Consider the following 18,082-nt stretch of genomic DNA (forward strand, 5'->3'; position numbering starts at 1 on the left):
AGTCTCTGAAGAAAGCGAATAAAGTCGAAAAGAAATCATCCTTATATCTTTTTAACCCATTTTTAGACCAGAACGGGATACTGAGAGCAGGGGGAAGATTAGAACATTCTAGTTTGTCGCATGATGAAAAACATCCGGCAATTCTTTCAAAAGACTCCTGGCTAACGAATTTGATAGTAGAAAGTGCACATGTTAAAATGATGCATGAGGAGAAGCAACGACTTTAGCTGAAATTCGAAGTCGCTTTTGGATCCCATAAGGACGTCAATTTGTCAAGAAAATAATAAACAAGTGTCTTATTTGCGAACGATATTCATTGAAGTCTGCTGACCAGACCACTTCTCAACTTCCAGAAGACAGAAGCAATGAGACACCATCATTCTACGTGTCTGGCATCGATTTTGCTGGGCCGATTTACTTAAAAAACATCGAAAAAAGTCAAAAAGCCTATGTAACATTATTTACATGCGCTATCACTAGAGCCAGACATCTGGAACTTGTACCGAATCTCTTTACAGATTCTTTCTTGATGGCATTCAAAAGATTCACATCTTGGAGAGGCAATTGTCGAGTAATTTATTCAGACAACGCGAAAACTTTTAAAAAGGGAAAAAGGGAACTCGAACATTTCTCTAAACTATTGTCGAATGAGAAATTCCAAGATTTTCTGTCGAATGAAAGAATCAGTTGGAAGTTTATAATAGAAAGAGGGGCTTGGTGGGGAGGCTTCTACGAGAGATTAGTAAAATCAGTAAAAGAGTGCTTAAGAAAAATTCTCGGTAAAGCTTTCCTAACATTTGAAGAATTGTCAACAGTTTTAGCAGAAGTGGAAGCTGTTTTGAAATCTCGTCCTTTGACATATGTGTACAATGACCACAAGAACCGTTGCCACTAAAGCCAGTCAATTTTTTGATTTTTGGAAACAAAGATTCTACATTACCTATCAACTTTAATTCCATTGTTAAAGATGGCTCTACCATGTCCTCTCTGACCAAAAGAAAGATTTATCAAGATTTATTGGTTAGGCAATTGTGGACTAAATGTAAAAAACAATATTTAATGGATCTACGGACAGCTCATCAATTAAAAACTCCTAACGTTTATGATGATCTAAAAGTTGATGATCTTGTTTTAATTGAAGGCAACAATAAGTGCAAACTTTTGTGGAACTGTGGCAGAGTGATAAACGATTTTCGTGGTCGTGACAACAAAGTTCGTTCTTGTGAACTAAAAACTGCTGATGGAACAATAATAAAACGACCAGTTCAATTATTATATCCTTTAGAACTTTAAAAACATTTTTTATTGTTTAAAAATATGAATAAGATTGAATATGTTTTTATGCAAATGTTTATTTTACTAGTTTAATTTCATATGCTTAGATTAAGAATAGTTTAGATTTACTGAAGTAGTGTTAAATTATATTTGATGATTAACATACCTTTTTTTAGAATTGAGTATAATGTTTATAGTTTGAATATATTTTCTATTCATTTAATATACTTATCAATTGTTTTATAATTATATGTTAAAATACTTATTGGTATAAATTTGATTGTTGTTAGATTGATGTGAACTCTTGACAGAGTTCAGGTGGGGAGTGTGTGGAAATTATTTTGATTAATTGATAGATGGCGCTAGCGTTGCGTGTTAATGCGACGCGACGTGCCTTCTGAATTTCCATAGACTCTCCACCGGCAGCTCGATAGATGGATGTGTGATGGTTCGCACACTATTTGATTAGGAACACTTCGGTTCCTATTTGATTTCGATTTTCGATTATGAAAGCATATATATTTATTTGTCAACTGAACCACCCTGTTTTGATAAATGATCTGTAAATATTGTACATATTAAAACTTACATTTTAATGTGATTGATGTCGATTTATAGATCTTAGAATATTTTGAAACAATAGCTCTCCATCCAAAATGCAGTAACATAAAGAAAGCAATCAATAGCATAAAATGTGCGTAGTTTAAAATACATAGGTACATGCAAAATGCAACACTAGAAGCACGATGCAAAGGAGTGATAGTGGATTGTTTTAAATACTACAATTATTTGTTCTCCCGTTGTTCCTTTACTTGCAAAATCTTAAATATGCTTCGTTGAAAGAAACGGAAGGAGTTCAAGAAAAAATTTAAGTTTGACAGGAGGAATTGTGCTCCGTTACAGCAGATAATCCTTCCAAGAAATCATTCTTAGGATGAAATGAAAATTTAGGATCGTTGGATACAAGAAGGATGTAAGCAATTGTGTCTTCTTCAGTATGTCATTAACGCCACAGAGGCATGTGCAACAAGATTAAAATCCTTAGCGCAAATTTCAGGATCAGCTATAAACAGCATGTATCAGATCGTACCATTCGACATTGGCTTTAGAAAATGGCGAATTCTGCATGCCATTCATTGATGCGAATACTGTTGCCTCGATGCCAAAAGCGTATGCAGTTACAATGGCGCGTTTAATGAAGCTTAAACAAAGGCCAGGAGCTGCAAGAGTAGGCTGAGAAGAAGAGATCTGAGGAGTGTGCCATACGAAAATTTGCGCAGCTCGACCGAAAATAGTTATACCTACTAGATGGAGAATTGCGTATGCTGATTAGGCTGTTTCGTCGATGCACTACAGAATTCGAATATTACATAAAATAACTCACTAACTGTAATACAGTGTACTTCATTATATTCAATACAGCCCATAATTGCATTCCAAATCATATATTATCCAAGTTATAAGTCATTGTTTATTAAAGTACGTATCCCAAGTAGCACAGCAACGTCATAACGACGTTGCAAATTGTCACAGATGTCGTTGCAAATTGTCACAGATGTCGTTGCAAAAACGTTGCAATATGTCGTCTTTAAGACGCTCAGATGTCCGCGAACATCCACTGTTTTGCAACCGTTGCAAAGACATCTTTAGTACGTCTTTGCAGATGAGGTTTTTGTCGCATAGTCGTCGTTATTGTGCTTTCGCAGGTGATATTTTGGTTGTGAAAGCATCGTATCACGACATCTTAACGACGTCTAAATGTTCGCAAAATTCCACTTTTTTTGCAAGAGTTGTGAAAATGTCGTTATTATGTCCTTGTGTTACATATTGATTTATGCAGAAAAAAAGCTTAATAATGAGTATATTTTTCTTCTTTTTTAAAATTTTGTATTCCTTGTATTTATCTAAAGTTTAAATATTTTATCATTTCCTGAAAACCAGAAGATAATACCTTTTTTTATCTTTAGACTAAATATGCATAATTAATAATAGCCTTCATTATTTTCAGTACTTTTAACTATATTTTTTAAGTAACAAATATTCTAAGTTAGGATTGTTTAAGATTTCAACATTTTTTTCCTTAAGTTAGAGTAATTATGAAAGTGGTTATTATAAACATATAACATTAATAGTAGATTTTAAGTAACTAAAATACAGTGAGACATAAATAAAATTAAAGATATATATGGGTAAGAAAAGAGCGTTTCTGATAACACAATTATCACATTTATTTCTGTTAAATCTCAGAGACATTGAAAATTGCCGCTGTCATGATAAATTAGGAAAGGGTTCTTAAGGTAACATAATCAGTATTTTACCTGAACTCAAATATAAATTCATTCGCGTTTCACAGTAAAAAATATAAACATTAACTTCTGTATCTCCAAGATATGCAAATGAAAGAGAGTATAAAGAAGTTAATAAATGTGATAAAAAATATTTCATACAAAAATATACTTAAATGTTATAAATTCCCATATTCATATCAAAATGAAATAATAACCTAACAACGTGTTTGAAAGTACAAATAGAAGTAGAAAGGTTACAGAACTGAAATTTCCAATTAATAAAAAAATATTTGTGTTTTCTAAATGGCAAGCAATGAAAAGTGCAATAATTATAAATTGCCGTATTTACTAGTAATGCTGATGTTTCTTAACAACATTTCTTTCGATCATATGTAAATGTATTTACCTATTTTTAGTTTCTATATTTTAGAATAGAGCTAGATTAAAATGATCATTTCAGGCACTTTTTATAATCACTAACTTTCCTTTTGATACTGTACAAAAATAATTTATATAATATAGTACACAATAGTAAGCTAAGTACGTTAAAGTAAGCTCTTCGTTAAATAGCATAGAATGAAACATTTTTTTTTCTATTTATTATGAATTTCTTTGTTATCACAAGCACATAAAATGTAAACGAAGAATATACTTAAATTATGAATATACTATACTTAAATGACTCAATATACTTACTTAAGTATAATGAATATGCTTAAATTTAATAAAGAACAAAACCTAATTTCCAACATTCACTTATTGAGATAATCTAATAGATATACATAACGGCAATATTTAAAGAACGCGAATTACACACTGTTTGGAAGAATAGGTACCAAACGACAATTAATAAAAATGTAATTTACAATCAATAAAAAAATATTTAGTGTTTTTCAATACTACACAATTAAGTATGGCATAATTATGGATTACAATATTTCATAGAAATGCTAATGTTTCCTTAACACTATTTTTTCGATTGCGCAAAGTCTGAGCCCCAACCTGTACCATGAACACAATAATCGATTAATATGAATGAATATGAATTAAAGTGCTATAGCGTACATCATTCATTAAAATGAATGATGTACGGTATAGCACTTAGAACGTTATAACCGAATCCGTGTATCCAAATAAAACGATAAACCGTGTATCCAAATATTGCACGACGTTATAACCGAATCCGTGTATCCAAATATTGCACCGCTGGAGCCACTGAAGATTAGTAAACCATAATATAATTTTAATCACTGGAAAGTCATAAAACATAAAACCAGAACACTATTTAACTGTACAGACGATGTTAGCACATTGCAAGCGGATATTTACAAACAAAATAAGCAGAAATTCGGCATTACCACGAAGTTTTCTCCTCAATTCAAAATAAACAGTCATCATTATATTTTTGTATGTCGTTCTCTTTCTGTGTTGAAGCTCTCCAGTATTTAATTCCGACGGTGAATTGCTATAAAAGCGCGAAGAAAAGATTCCTGAAAATAAGATGGAATTAAATTATCGCGTAGTTACTAACATGTTCCGTGACTAACTTTTTCGAATTTGGCATCTAGCCAAAGCGCGCAAACCTCGAGCTCAGCTGTTCGTTTATATAATCATCCAGTAAATAATATATATGGAATGTCGAACATATATATGGAATTCAGTGCAACGTTTCAGCGATTTATTCGATTGCATTAAACCTTTCGAGGGTTCTTCTCATACTTTAATGGAATCTTTTTTAAATAGACTAGAAGAATTATTTCAACTGAATAGAATTACGAACAATGTTCACAAAATACGAAATTTACAAATAATAATAATAATAATAATAATAATAATAATAATAATAATAATAATAATAATAATAATAATAATTATCGGGCTCGCGAAAACATTTGTAATGTCAATGTCGCCAAATCTTGAGTGTACCGTAATACTAGGACTAAACCAAGCATTTTTGAATGCACGGGAAAACGTAAAAACATAACAAACAGTTCATCAGAATTTTTATAAGTGATGAATTTCGTATTTTTGTTCACAGTTTCTCTAATTTTGATGTCAACATTTATTAGTAATTTATCAAAGCCATTAAGTTTTTCGTTTTCCATTAAAATTGTTAAATTCCTTTCTCCTTTTCCATTAATTTTTCCATTCTGCTTGTCCAGACCGTCGATGAGTTTTCCGTCATATATATTGGACAGACGTTAAAAATGCATGGATAGGCATCGTCTTTTGACATTGGACGTTTTCTCGGAATTCTTAAAATCGCCCTATTTTTATCCGTGTATACATCTTCGCGAAAATTGTACTTTTTGCTCTGTATGCGGTAAAATGTTTCATATTATGTCACCATATTAATTAAATTAAATTCGTCTTTACTTCAAAAATAATAAATAAAGTCATATTTAGCAGTGAAATAATTGCTAACATGTGATTTGCATTGATTTCGGAAATATAATTTTTTAAAGTATATAAAATGCATAACTACTTATAGAACATAAAATGCAACTTACTTTATAGATTAGTTTCATTTTTAAATATTTTGCTATAATATTTATAGAAAAATATTTTAAGTATTAATTATTTTTCAACATCTTAAACAATAATTCAGCACGTATTTTTAGTACTAATTAAATTTAATAATTCAAGTATATATATTAAATTTATATTTCAATTAATGAATCTACCTTAGATTAATATATTTAGATGAAATAAAGTAATGAAACATTGCAAAGTAAATCTTATGCGGACTTCAGATTCTTGAAAGGGCAGATTTAGTCTCTTTTCATTCTACAAGTAACGCTGGTGAACTATGAAAAAGATGCTAAAACGACCACGTCTAAAAGCGGTCATATCATGACGTTTCAACGACGTCGACAAATTGCCCTTGCTTCATCTGTGGCAAATCAATGGTTGAGTAATGGTTGTATCAGAGTTATGTATAGCTTTCAAGATGTTGTTCAGGTATTGCACTCGGTAGCGCAGTTGCACATCTCTTCGCAATATTTAGTAATTTCATCTAGTTTATTTTCCACGCTGTTCAATTATAGTTTTTTAAATTTTTTATTATTTTTTTATGTAAAGATATTGTATACTAACACATATCAGAAGTAGCGATCAACATTAGCATTCCTTTATTGACCAGCGGCTAAATCTTTTAAGATAGTTTAAATCAAAGTTCAGTGGAAGCTTTTGGGAACTAACGGTATTTTCTCTTATCTGCCACGCAGTAGCACAAGTAATATTATTCTTGGATTATGCATTGTCACAAAGCTCCACCACTCCCTTAAGATGACACTGAATTTTACTTCCGTTACCCACCTAATAGGCATTTTCAACACTTTCAACTCTAGAGACATTAGGTACATTTTTGGAAGCAATAGAATTAACAACGCCTTTGCCAGGAATCAAAAAATTTGCAACGCCTTTGCTGGGGATCGAATCGCGGACCTCTGGAATACGCGCCCAATGTGCAGACCACCCCACCACGAAGGCATGCAAAGAAGATAGGAGAAATACCTCACATACTCCCCTTTTTAAAGGGCGACTGGGGTTTTTAGGGGACTGAATCGCCAAATCATGGGTGAGGAGAATCATCATCCACAACACTTTAGTTCGGGCGCCACTGTAGCGACATTAGGTACATATTTGGAAGCAGCAGAATTGAAAAATTAGCAACGCCTTGGCCGGGAATTGATCCGCGGACTTCTAGAATACGCGCCCAGCGTGGAGACCACTCCACCACGAAGACATGCCAAGAAGGTGAGAGAAATACCTTATACAACAACCAACGCAGCATTTCTAAGAGTTTTGAGTCCGTTAATACATTCTATATTCAAGGCTTCTTGCGGCCAAGTTTAAGCAGGATGTTGAGTTATAGAGCGTGGCATACAGTTGTTCTATGTTTTGCACAGGGGCACACAGGTAACTTCTTTCGCTTTCCGGAAACGTCGTAAGCTCGATGACAAACGTGCACCCCACTAAGCTATGTCAAGTGAGCTTGAGCAGCATGTAGAAATAATATGAACTGCCATAATTCAAGCACTTATCCAAGTCTTCCTTCTTTCAAATGAAAAGCATTTTGCAGCAAGTATTCCCAGCCGTAATGACCACAAAAATATAGATTTCTTCGATTTTCGCAAGATATACGGGACTGTATTTTAATCAATTCACGCTTGAACCTTCCGATACTTGTCCACTAAATATGGTTTTGTTGTCTCTTGTCCTTCATGGGTTATATTGTGGACAGCCAGTACTATATTTTAAAGTATCAGTACAGAATGTATAGCTGTGGTGTGTACCGTCAGTGAATTAAGTTCTGAATCTTTTTAATAAGAATCCATACGATTGTATGGGAAAGTAATGACAGCAATAATTAAGTATTATGACATTAGTTATACTCGTAAAATTTAATTGTGTATATAAACTTCTTGTATCAAAATCTTTCTCGCCAAATCAAAATCCAATAAACACTTAGTCGTTCTTTAACTCTTAGAAAACAAAGTGAAAAAACAAGCGACGTTAAGAAGCAGATGCTTTACCAACTGTTACGGAGGAATAAACGAGAGCACTGAAAAAGAAAAAAAAAAATAAGATGAAAAAATAACATTATCCCATTTAGCAGTGGTGATGGATGAACGTCGTTTCGATTTGGAAGGTCCACGAACCTCCTGAAACTTTCGGACGAGAATTTCTAACCTATCGATCTTGTAGCATTTCCCAACTCTTTTATTACGACAGCCAGTTAATAGCTGGAGACAAAATTTGGTCTCAGATTTAAACTTTTTTCTTCCTCGGTTTTCCCTCTGAAGATGAAAACTGCTTGAATTCTGAAGATGCCAGCGAGACACATATCCATCAAAATCTGATAGTTTACATATTTTTACTTTCTTGTACGAAGTAAAGGAAGTATTGTAATCACGAAAAATACCGGTTACCTTATTTCAACGAAAATATGCAATTTAACGATGTTTTTGCATGGCATCTGTACATAAGGACAGAAAAAAAGGGCTCTTTTCCCCAAAAATATGTATAAAACTGATTTAAAATTGGTTCAGAAGAGTATGTATATATCTCGCAAAAACGAGTAACTCAAAAACGAGTAACCTCAAAACATTGAAATTTAGTATATAGGACTGCTATAACAGGTAGTTGCGCACCTCCCTTTTTGGTTGCTATCGGCCGCACCAAATATATATATAGTTCAACACAGCCACCAGAGGGCATCACGTGTGCGCCGACAGCGAGAGCGAGGTGAAGGATAGACAGATGTTGATTTCACGCAAAGGGGGTAACAAACGAAGTCTGCTAAAATAGCAAGCACGAGTAGGCGCTGTGTAGCTATTTTAATTACTTAGTCATGCAGAGTTGTATTTGTATCTAACAAGCCCGAGAACGCGCAACGGTACTGTTATTTGAATTCAAATCTGTAGCTATTCTATTATCAATTATTATTCATTAAATGTTTTGTGGTGTGGACGTGTGGAAGTGTTATTTTCTTAAGGATATCATCTTCAACTCCCCACCCACATATATGTAATGATTTTTAAAAGCGCAGATGAAATCAGTGGAACTCTCAACAGTTTACGATACTGCGTAGATGACCGAGAAGACCGTAGTGGCTTGAAGGTGGCAGAGTGGAAAGCATGATGACGCAATTTAGCACAACACATCTTGAAAAATCACAATCTTTATTTTTTTCCACTCATATCAAATCATCTTTTTTCAGACAAGATGTTTCCTAATTATATTTGAATACATAAATTGCAGTTTGAATTAGAACGTCATCTTAAGTAAATAAGCAGCAACAGCATGGTTTAAAAGCGTCTTGCCAGCAGGAGAGCTATGCGGAAAAAAGGGAAGGTTATAGTACTTTCATAGGAAGAAGGCTGGTAGTGGGAAAGTTTCAGTTCAGAGTTTTGGTTTAGAATTAATTTGATTGGACAAGAGGTATCTGCATTAAAACGTTACATAAGATAGAAAAGTCTAGAACTTGTGAGAAGAAATGAATTTAAGGGCAGATTACCAAATTTAGAATGTTAATTTTGAGGTCGTCAATTATTTTTTTGAAACTATCATATTTTGTTATATCTTACATATCCCCCCCCCTTCAAAAGAAACGTTGGGTGAGCAGGGTGGAAGAGCAAGCATTAGAGCAGCAAAATGTGAAAGATATAATTTTGAAAATACAAACATATTAACTTTTAAACAAAAAATTATTGTTATAAAATTTTGACCGATATTTTGAATCAATTTTGACATTTCACTGAATGGCATAAAATTTTGAATTCATTAATAATTTTAGACACTGTACTCTTTTAAAACAATTGCACATTTTAGTGTTTTGAGATAAGAATGTCCAATGAAATTTTGTAAAGTTCTTGATATTTCCACATGGTAAAAGTTCAAATTTTTTCGCAAACTAAATGTTCAAATAAAATTCTTTCAAATTTTTGTTGATGAAAATATTTCTATTATATTACAAATTAAGATGCCAAATTTCATATTATTTAATCATGTTTTTCAAGGAAGGCATTTTAAAATATAAAAATTTTGTAAAACATCATTCATAAACACAATTTCAAATTTTTCCCTATTATTAAGACATTTAAAATTTACTTATTCTTTACAAAACTTGAAGACTCCACAACTTTATCTAAATACTAGCATTTCCATCATATCGGTTTATCAGTTGAGCAAACTTGTGTTTAATATTCTTCACAAGTGACCAAAAGCTTTGCCAAATTAGCAGTTACTGTAGAAAAGGCTTCCGTTCTTTCTGTAGAGGCAACTGGCCTTTTTCGAACTGCTGTCATTCCATATGAATATTAAAAACACACTCCATTTTATGAAAAAATAAAAATACTTAGATTTAAAAAAAAATGTATTTTTTCATAGGTGACAGCCTTCAACGTTTATCATAAAAATATTAAAGAAATTCCTACAACTCAAAAATTTCAAACAATAATTTCATTCTTAACATACAGTAAAAAAAAAAAATCTAAATTCAAAGAAATGTAAACAATAGTACAAAAATCTTATTCACATTAGGAACCTTCCCTAAGTCAAACCCTCAAATTCTTTACCTAATTTTTATCAAATTCAATAATTTTTATTTTCCAATTCAGAAATGCAAAACTACATTTTAAATAAATGATAAAATTTTTAAATTATTAACTTTGATCTCAAAATGATTTAAGCAAAATATTACCATTAATAAATCATAAAACAACGCAGTTACTTATAAATGGAAAATTACTTATAATGCAAAGTCATTCAAAAACACAATTTACTCCATTTGAAACTTAATACCCACTTCACTATCATATTTGATGACGTATGATAATATAGCATTCTTAGAATATGAAGAATTTTCCGAATAAAGCACTGAACATGCAAGAGAGCACAAAATACTATTTAGCATTTCTTATTTCATTAATGAGGTTGATGACCTTCAAAGCACTTTGGATGTTTAATTTTGTTTTTACGCGATGATTGCAAATGAACAAACATTGTAAATATTCGAAGCGAGCGACAACCAGTAACGATATTTCACTACGTTGGAGGCACTGACCTTGATTCGAAATACTTTTCACTATTGAACACGCAGATACTCGATGATTTCAGAGCACTTTTAAAATATGCCGTTAAATCACACACCGGAAACGAATTTGATGATTCATTGGTAGTTTGAGGCAGAAGAGTTCGAAATCCATTCGGGAAAACTTGCACCAGGTTAATCCTACCGGCTTTATATAAATATGTGATGATTTCAAAAACATTACATATATATGTGTATGTATACATACACATATATATGTATAATACATATGTATGTATGTGTATATGTCTACACATTATATATATATATATATATATATATATATATATATATACATATGTAATGATATTTTTAAATCAATTGATTGAATTAAATTCTATTAATATTGCTTAATAATGTGTTGGCGATTCTCTACCTAAATTGCATCCCTGTTCCTAAATTTTGGCGAAATCCTTTCTTTAGTATAAAATATATTAACCTGTTGGCGCCCGCCAAATCGCCAAACTCATAAATCTGTCATATTACATAAAGTACTTAAGAACACTCCTGATGAGAAGATAGCGTCACCTCGTGATTTCAATTAATATCGCTGATTGGAGGAGCCTCGTGACGTACACATATGTATAACTTGGGCTTCTGCTCCAGGTGCGAGGAGAACGCTTACGAGATGGATGCTAAAATAAACCTACCACTTTATATTCCAAAATTTGTCTCATTCCTGTTGCCCCGGCTGCACAAAACAAATAATGTATGAGAAATTACATTTCAGAAAGCCGGTAGGATTCCACCTTCAAAGGGATTATCTAAAAAAGAAAATACCCCAAGGGATTATACGGATAAAATGTTACGCACTTTAGATGAATTTGCCGCTGTGCGACTTCTATGTTTCTACATTTTTCTGTAGGCGTTCTTGCTTCAAGAAAATCATCGTTCTGTTACCTGTATTCTGGTATACTGCAGATTATTTTACGTCCAGAGAAGCATCCTTCTGCCCCCTGTGATGTGTGATCTGTGTTTCCATCGTAAGTTCGTCGTTCATCAAATGTGCTTTTACCGTTGACCTACTTTTGAGGATGGAAATCTTTCCCTACGTCTACGCCGTTCTGTGTTGCTCTCGAGAGCTTTGTGCTTGTGTGGTGATTGATCGTGTTTTGCGAAAATCTAATCAAGAGTGCACAAAAATGTGTATTTTCGTGTCGATTTCATCACTCGTATTCTCGTCACAATAAGTCAAACAGTAAAACAAAAGCAATTAGTAAAAACAAAAGCAATTAGTAAAAAGATTGGCGATGCAAATGATATTATTACTATTGAATTATAATTACTGATTTAATAATAGTGTTTTTATTTTGAAAATTTTAAAAAGTATTATTTTGGTATAAATGTGTTTTAAATTTTGTATTGGTATTTAAAGGATGTATTTTGGTTTTAATATTGTTTTGGGAAAATTTAAAGAGTATTATTTTTGAATTAATTTTTTTTATGAAAGTATTATTAGTTTTATTTATAAAGTATTATTAGTTTTATTTATGAAAGTATTATTAAAAGAATAATGGCTAATGAAAACCTCTCTGATCCTGATGATTCATTAAGGGCAGCTAGCGCTGAACCTGAAACAAGTATAATTCCCTTTGACGCGCAGAATGATATGGATATAAATTCATGGCTTGAGTACTTTAACAAAACTCATTTCGATAAAGATGAAACGTGGAAGCTTAATAATGTAGCTCGATATCTAAAAGGTAATGCACTTAGCGTATATGTCAAAAACTGCCATAAAATTACTAAATATGATGGTAATTAAGAAAAAGAATTTTTATAAAATTGTAGTACCTAAATCTTTAAGATTAAAATTGTTGAATAAAACCCATGAAAATTTTGGTCACCCGGGAGTTCAAATTCAAACCTTTCGAATGTCTCTCTATTGACACTGTGGGAGGATTTAATTATTATAATTCTACAAAAAAATATTAACATATAGTTATTGACCATGCAACAAGATATGTCTGGGCTTTTCCCTCTAAAAGTGTAACTTCAGAAACCTATGCCAATTGTCTAAAACAAATATTTCAAATACAAGTCCCCGAAAAAATTCTGAGTGACAGGAATGCAGCCTTCACTTCCTCTAGATTAAAAAAATTTCTTAAAAAGCATAATGTTAAACAACTTTTAACTTCATCTCACCATCCCCAGACAAATGGTAAAGTAGAAAGAGTAAATCAATCAATAGTAAGTCGACTAAAATGTAAAGTAAATTCTTCTTCTAAAAAAGTACCATGGACTAAAGTGCTAGAGCAAGTTGTTATCGAATATAACAACTCCCCTCATACGGTAACTAAGTTCACCCCAGCATACTTACTATTTGGTAACCTCCCTTTTGAATCTCCAATTGATCAAAATAAATACCCTTCCTTAAATGAAGCAAGGGCTTTAGCAAAGAAAAGAACTATCGAATACCACCGAAAGAATAAAACTAAATATGACATCAGATTTGTAGAATCTAAATTTCAACCTGGAGATTTTGTCCTTTACGAGGAATTTGAATACCCAAATACTAGAAAATTGACTTCACCCTATTCAGGCACTTATCGGATTATGAATAAATTATCTGAAGTTAATTATGAAATCTACAGGGAAAATTTTCACACGGAAGAAACCAACTGAGATTGTACATGCGTCAAAATTAAGGTTCTATTATCCATCCGAGAACTTTAAATTACATCATGAATAAATCAAAATTTATAAATCAATAAACTATCCATAACCCTTCTTTTAGTTTTCATCCTGTTGTCCCCCTTAATAATTGATTTATCTCTCAGTGTCTGAAAAGTTTGTCTGCCCTTTTCTTTTACTGGGCTCCTTCAAACTTGAGTTTCAGGTTCAATGCACTTTCCGTGTGGGAAACACTCAATTGAGGCTATACTACAAGTAGAGTACTATACCCTCACATTTCCTTGAGCTCATGTTTTCCTGTGTTTGTGTTATAAATTGTAGCAACAGTTGAAAAAGTTAAATTTCAGTTGTTGAAATTTCTGAATTTCATTTTATGTTTCTGCAGCATCGTGTACAAAAAACTGGTATGGATGTTGGAAGTTAAATTTTTTGTTATCAAGAGAAAAATAGAGTGACAAAATATGTTAAAAACCTAGCCAAATGTGTATTTTCAACAAGAGTATAAGAGCTCTAGTATCGTGACATAAAAACTCAAATGTTTTCAGTGCCAATGCTAATCCATAATTCTAGCGTTAATTAAATGATCCGGAGATCTCCAAAGACCAGTAAAAGACTGAAGATGAGACTGAATGACAACTCTAATGATTGTATGGACTCATACACAAACTGTGAATGGCATGCCCTAAGATATAAACTTGCAAATTCAGTTATATTACTAGTTCCTATTACCGCGTAGCTAACCAGCAATATGTTATTAGTGCTTTATTTGTTCTGCACTTAGTTACTATATTATAATTTCATTAATCATTTATTATATTTTATACTGTATTAATAATTTCATTAATCATTTATTATATTTATATACCGTATTAATTATATTCAAATATTTTATGTCATATTTTATATAACATTTTGTGTGCCTTGAGGTAAATCCAATCAGTTTTCCTACTCACTTAATTTCCTAACAACTAAATTTTCTGCTCTCACTATCTGGACTGTCTTGGGTCGACGGCCGCGACTGCAAGCCTTTTCAGATGGGGGGGATAATCTGTAATGATATTTTTAAATCAATTGATTGAATTAAATTCTATTAATATTGCTTAATAATGTGTTGGCGATTCTCTACCTAAATTGCATCCCTGTTCCTAAATTTTGGCGAAATCCTTTCTTTAGTATAAAATATATTAACCTGTTGGCGCCCGCCAAATCGCCAAACTCATAAATCTGTCATATTACATAAAGTACTTAAGAACACTCCTGATGAGAAGATAGCGTCACCTCGTGATTTCAATTAATATCGCTGATTGGAGGAGCCTCGTGACGTACACCTATGTATAACTTGGGCTTCTGCTCCAGGTACGAGGAGAACGCTTACGAGATGGATGCTAAAATAAACCTACCACTTTATATTCCAAAATTTGTCTCATTCCTGTTGCCCCGGATGCACAAAACAAATAATGTATGAGAAATTACATTTCATATATATATATATATATATATATATACATCCACATACCCAATCTCTTACTAGGTTCAGTAAGCTCAGTTTTGTTTTAAAATTTGTTTATATATGTTGGCAAATGGTGCATTTTTTGCTTTAAATGTATTGAATTATGTTGCTCGTATTTTCCGGTTAAGGTTTTTATGCCTTTAGTCATTCTGCATGCAATTGTTGTAGAATTATCAACAATTTAAAATTTGTTTAAATGTGGCTAAGCCTAGTTCGTTTTACCATACCAGCCACAATCGTTTACGTTTGAAACTTTGGTCAATAGTGAATAAAGGTTTTCTGCACCTTCAGTGTCTTTTTTCCGAGTGAGACCATAAGGAAACTTTTAGTTTTGTGCACTTTTAGTTTTGTGCACTGCCTTCTTGCCTGCTGGCCGAATTGCTTCTTTTTACGCAGAAACTGTAATTTGAATCGTAAAAATTGTTTTTTAATTGTTTTAACTCTATTTGGTGTTTTATATTTTTCAAACTTTAATAAAGATATTTCAAGGTTTTATGTATTTTTGCCTCGCCGCGAAGTGAGAACTAAATTAATTGAATGAGAAATATATCGTTAATGAAATTCGAGGAAATAACTTTAAATGAAATGCACGAAAAATTTGTATAGTTTTATATTTCGTATAAGAAAGTCATGTGATGGACACATCAGATTTTTTAAAATCTAACTTACATGTAAATTGAATAAAGTACTAACAGACGGCAAGCTGACATATGAAATAATGAGACCTTATGTTAATGATGTCATTATTTCTTTATTTTTCAACAGTTTCTGGATTATCGGAAAAATTCTGAAAGAAGACGAAGCTGAGAGAAGTACATCGATATATGTATGGCATATGGTAGTGTGCAGCATTCGTTAAAGGAGAAAATGAAGGAAAAAGAAAATTCACTACTATTGAGTAGATTTGCAGATTCGAAAATTGGATCAGAGTAATGAAAAAGACTAAATTATGGTAAAATGTTTCATTAAGATGAAAATTTTCTGTATCTTTTATATAATTCATTGAAAAAAAATTATTTAACGAGAAAATAATTGAAAGCCCAATTGTGGACAAATTATTAGACCTCATCACCTTATTTCAATAATCGTTTTAAAATAAATATTTTTTCTTCTTATGTTTCCAAATTTATCAATGGAAAATAAGAGTAATTATTATCACTTATACTTTCCATGTATAACAATAGATTGCCACTGCTGGTAATTCTAATCTATCCGCTTTTCTGCTTTTTAAATGTTTTCATTGTTATAAAGTTCACTATAATAATAATAATAATGGGAGATAATTCTTGTCATCTTCTGAACCACTATTACGGAGAATTTTTAATTAGATTTAAGCTTAATATTAACTTCTAGTTTTCATATACAGTTTTAAGGGGTTCGAGGAAAAAGCCCGTTTAATCTTGAAATACTGTGGCTATTGAACTTTTGAAATCAGAAATACTTACTGAATATTGTTAATGCTAATAAAAATCTCTAAAACTTAATTCAGAAAGCTCTGTCCAAAAATGTGGATTATTCCAGATCTCCGAAAGGAAAAGTTGAGAGAAAAATGAATTTAAACCCAAAGATAGAAGGAAAATAGTTGAAAATATGTTTCACAATATATATATATATTTCAGCAGATATAAAAAAATTGGTTAGCGGCTAGTTGCCAAGCTGGTTATGCAACAGATTGGAGAGAAAAAAATAAATGTTTGGACTAAAACGCACTTTGGCTCTAACGTTGTGTAGTGAGTAATATATCACTCTTAAAGTGTTTCAGAATTTTTCTACTCCATCTTCATTTTCAGCACGATTCTTGAAATTTTGTTAGTTTTGTAAGGTACGACAAAACCACGGAAATTTTCCAAACTGGTTGGATGAAAACGGATTACTTCTCGCATGTTATTTTGTATTATAGTATGGTCCAACTGAGAATTTTCAATAAATCTTTTTTTTTTTTTTTTTTTTCCGAACACCCTTGTTCGGCATACTTTATAAAAGTTTAAGTCTTCTCTTATCTTAGTCTTTACTTCGTAGCCCTCAATTTGAACTTAGTTTCCAAAGTGGGCATGACTGACCTGTACAAAATTGTTGCTGTGATTACTCCATCTCGAACTCTAACCCCACATACTTCTCCGAAAATATGCTTAACAACATTAGCACACCTCTCAATCATTAGAACTAGAAATTGGTTGAAAGAAATGAAACGTATTCCTTCATACTTTCTTTCAAAACTTCTCCCGATGCGTTGGATGAGGTGGCTCTGTAAACTTCATAACACTGCCAGTTTGATGAGTTGAATGTAGTGCTGCTCATTGATGTTGATTGTTTGATCTTGAATTTGCATACTAGTAGAAATGGCTTCTTTGACCGTAACCTCACAACAAAAAATGCTTCAGACGCTGAACTTCCGATTGTGTTTCTGTTGGTCTACTAACATAGCTATCAGCAGATTCTCGGGTTTTGCAGCGTAACCATTTCGCTGAATGTAACCATCCACGATGAGCTTCAGATTATCATTGAGGTACCGACAGCATAAAATAAGTTAATGGAAGAATCCTTAACCCGGGAGGACGCGCGCTGTATTAAGTAACACGAGAACGCGCATGGGGTGTCAACACACCCCAAGCAATTAAATCACGTACAAATTAAACAGATTATTACAATGGAGTAAAAGAATGCATTCTATGTTAAATGCAATATTTATTATATAAAATAGCTTAAAATAATGCTAATTTTAAAATTAATAACAAATAGATAATTTTTTTCTGATGCCTAGAATCATTGATTGCTATG

At 32.2% G+C, this 18,082-nt stretch overlaps 1 long non-coding RNA gene across 2 annotated transcripts in view; it reads left to right on the forward strand.

Annotated features, from left to right (window-relative positions):
- The window catches only part of LOC146997774 (uncharacterized), a 58,822-nt gene that overhangs the window by 24,349 nt on the left and 16,391 nt on the right, over positions 1-18,082 (forward strand). For both annotated transcript variants that reach the window (XR_015040531.1, XR_015040532.1), the window contains exon 2: positions 16,070-16,256. This is a non-coding gene — a long non-coding RNA (uncharacterized LOC146997774). The remainder of the gene's footprint in view (positions 1-16,069; positions 16,257-18,082) is intronic.

The sequence above is a fragment of the Stegodyphus dumicola genome, chromosome 4, assembly GCF_044657685.1.
Source record: "Stegodyphus dumicola isolate Sdum_Otavi_A_Nest chromosome 4, ASM4465768v1".
NCBI classification, from domain to species: Eukaryota; Metazoa; Arthropoda; class Arachnida; order Araneae; family Eresidae; genus Stegodyphus; species Stegodyphus dumicola.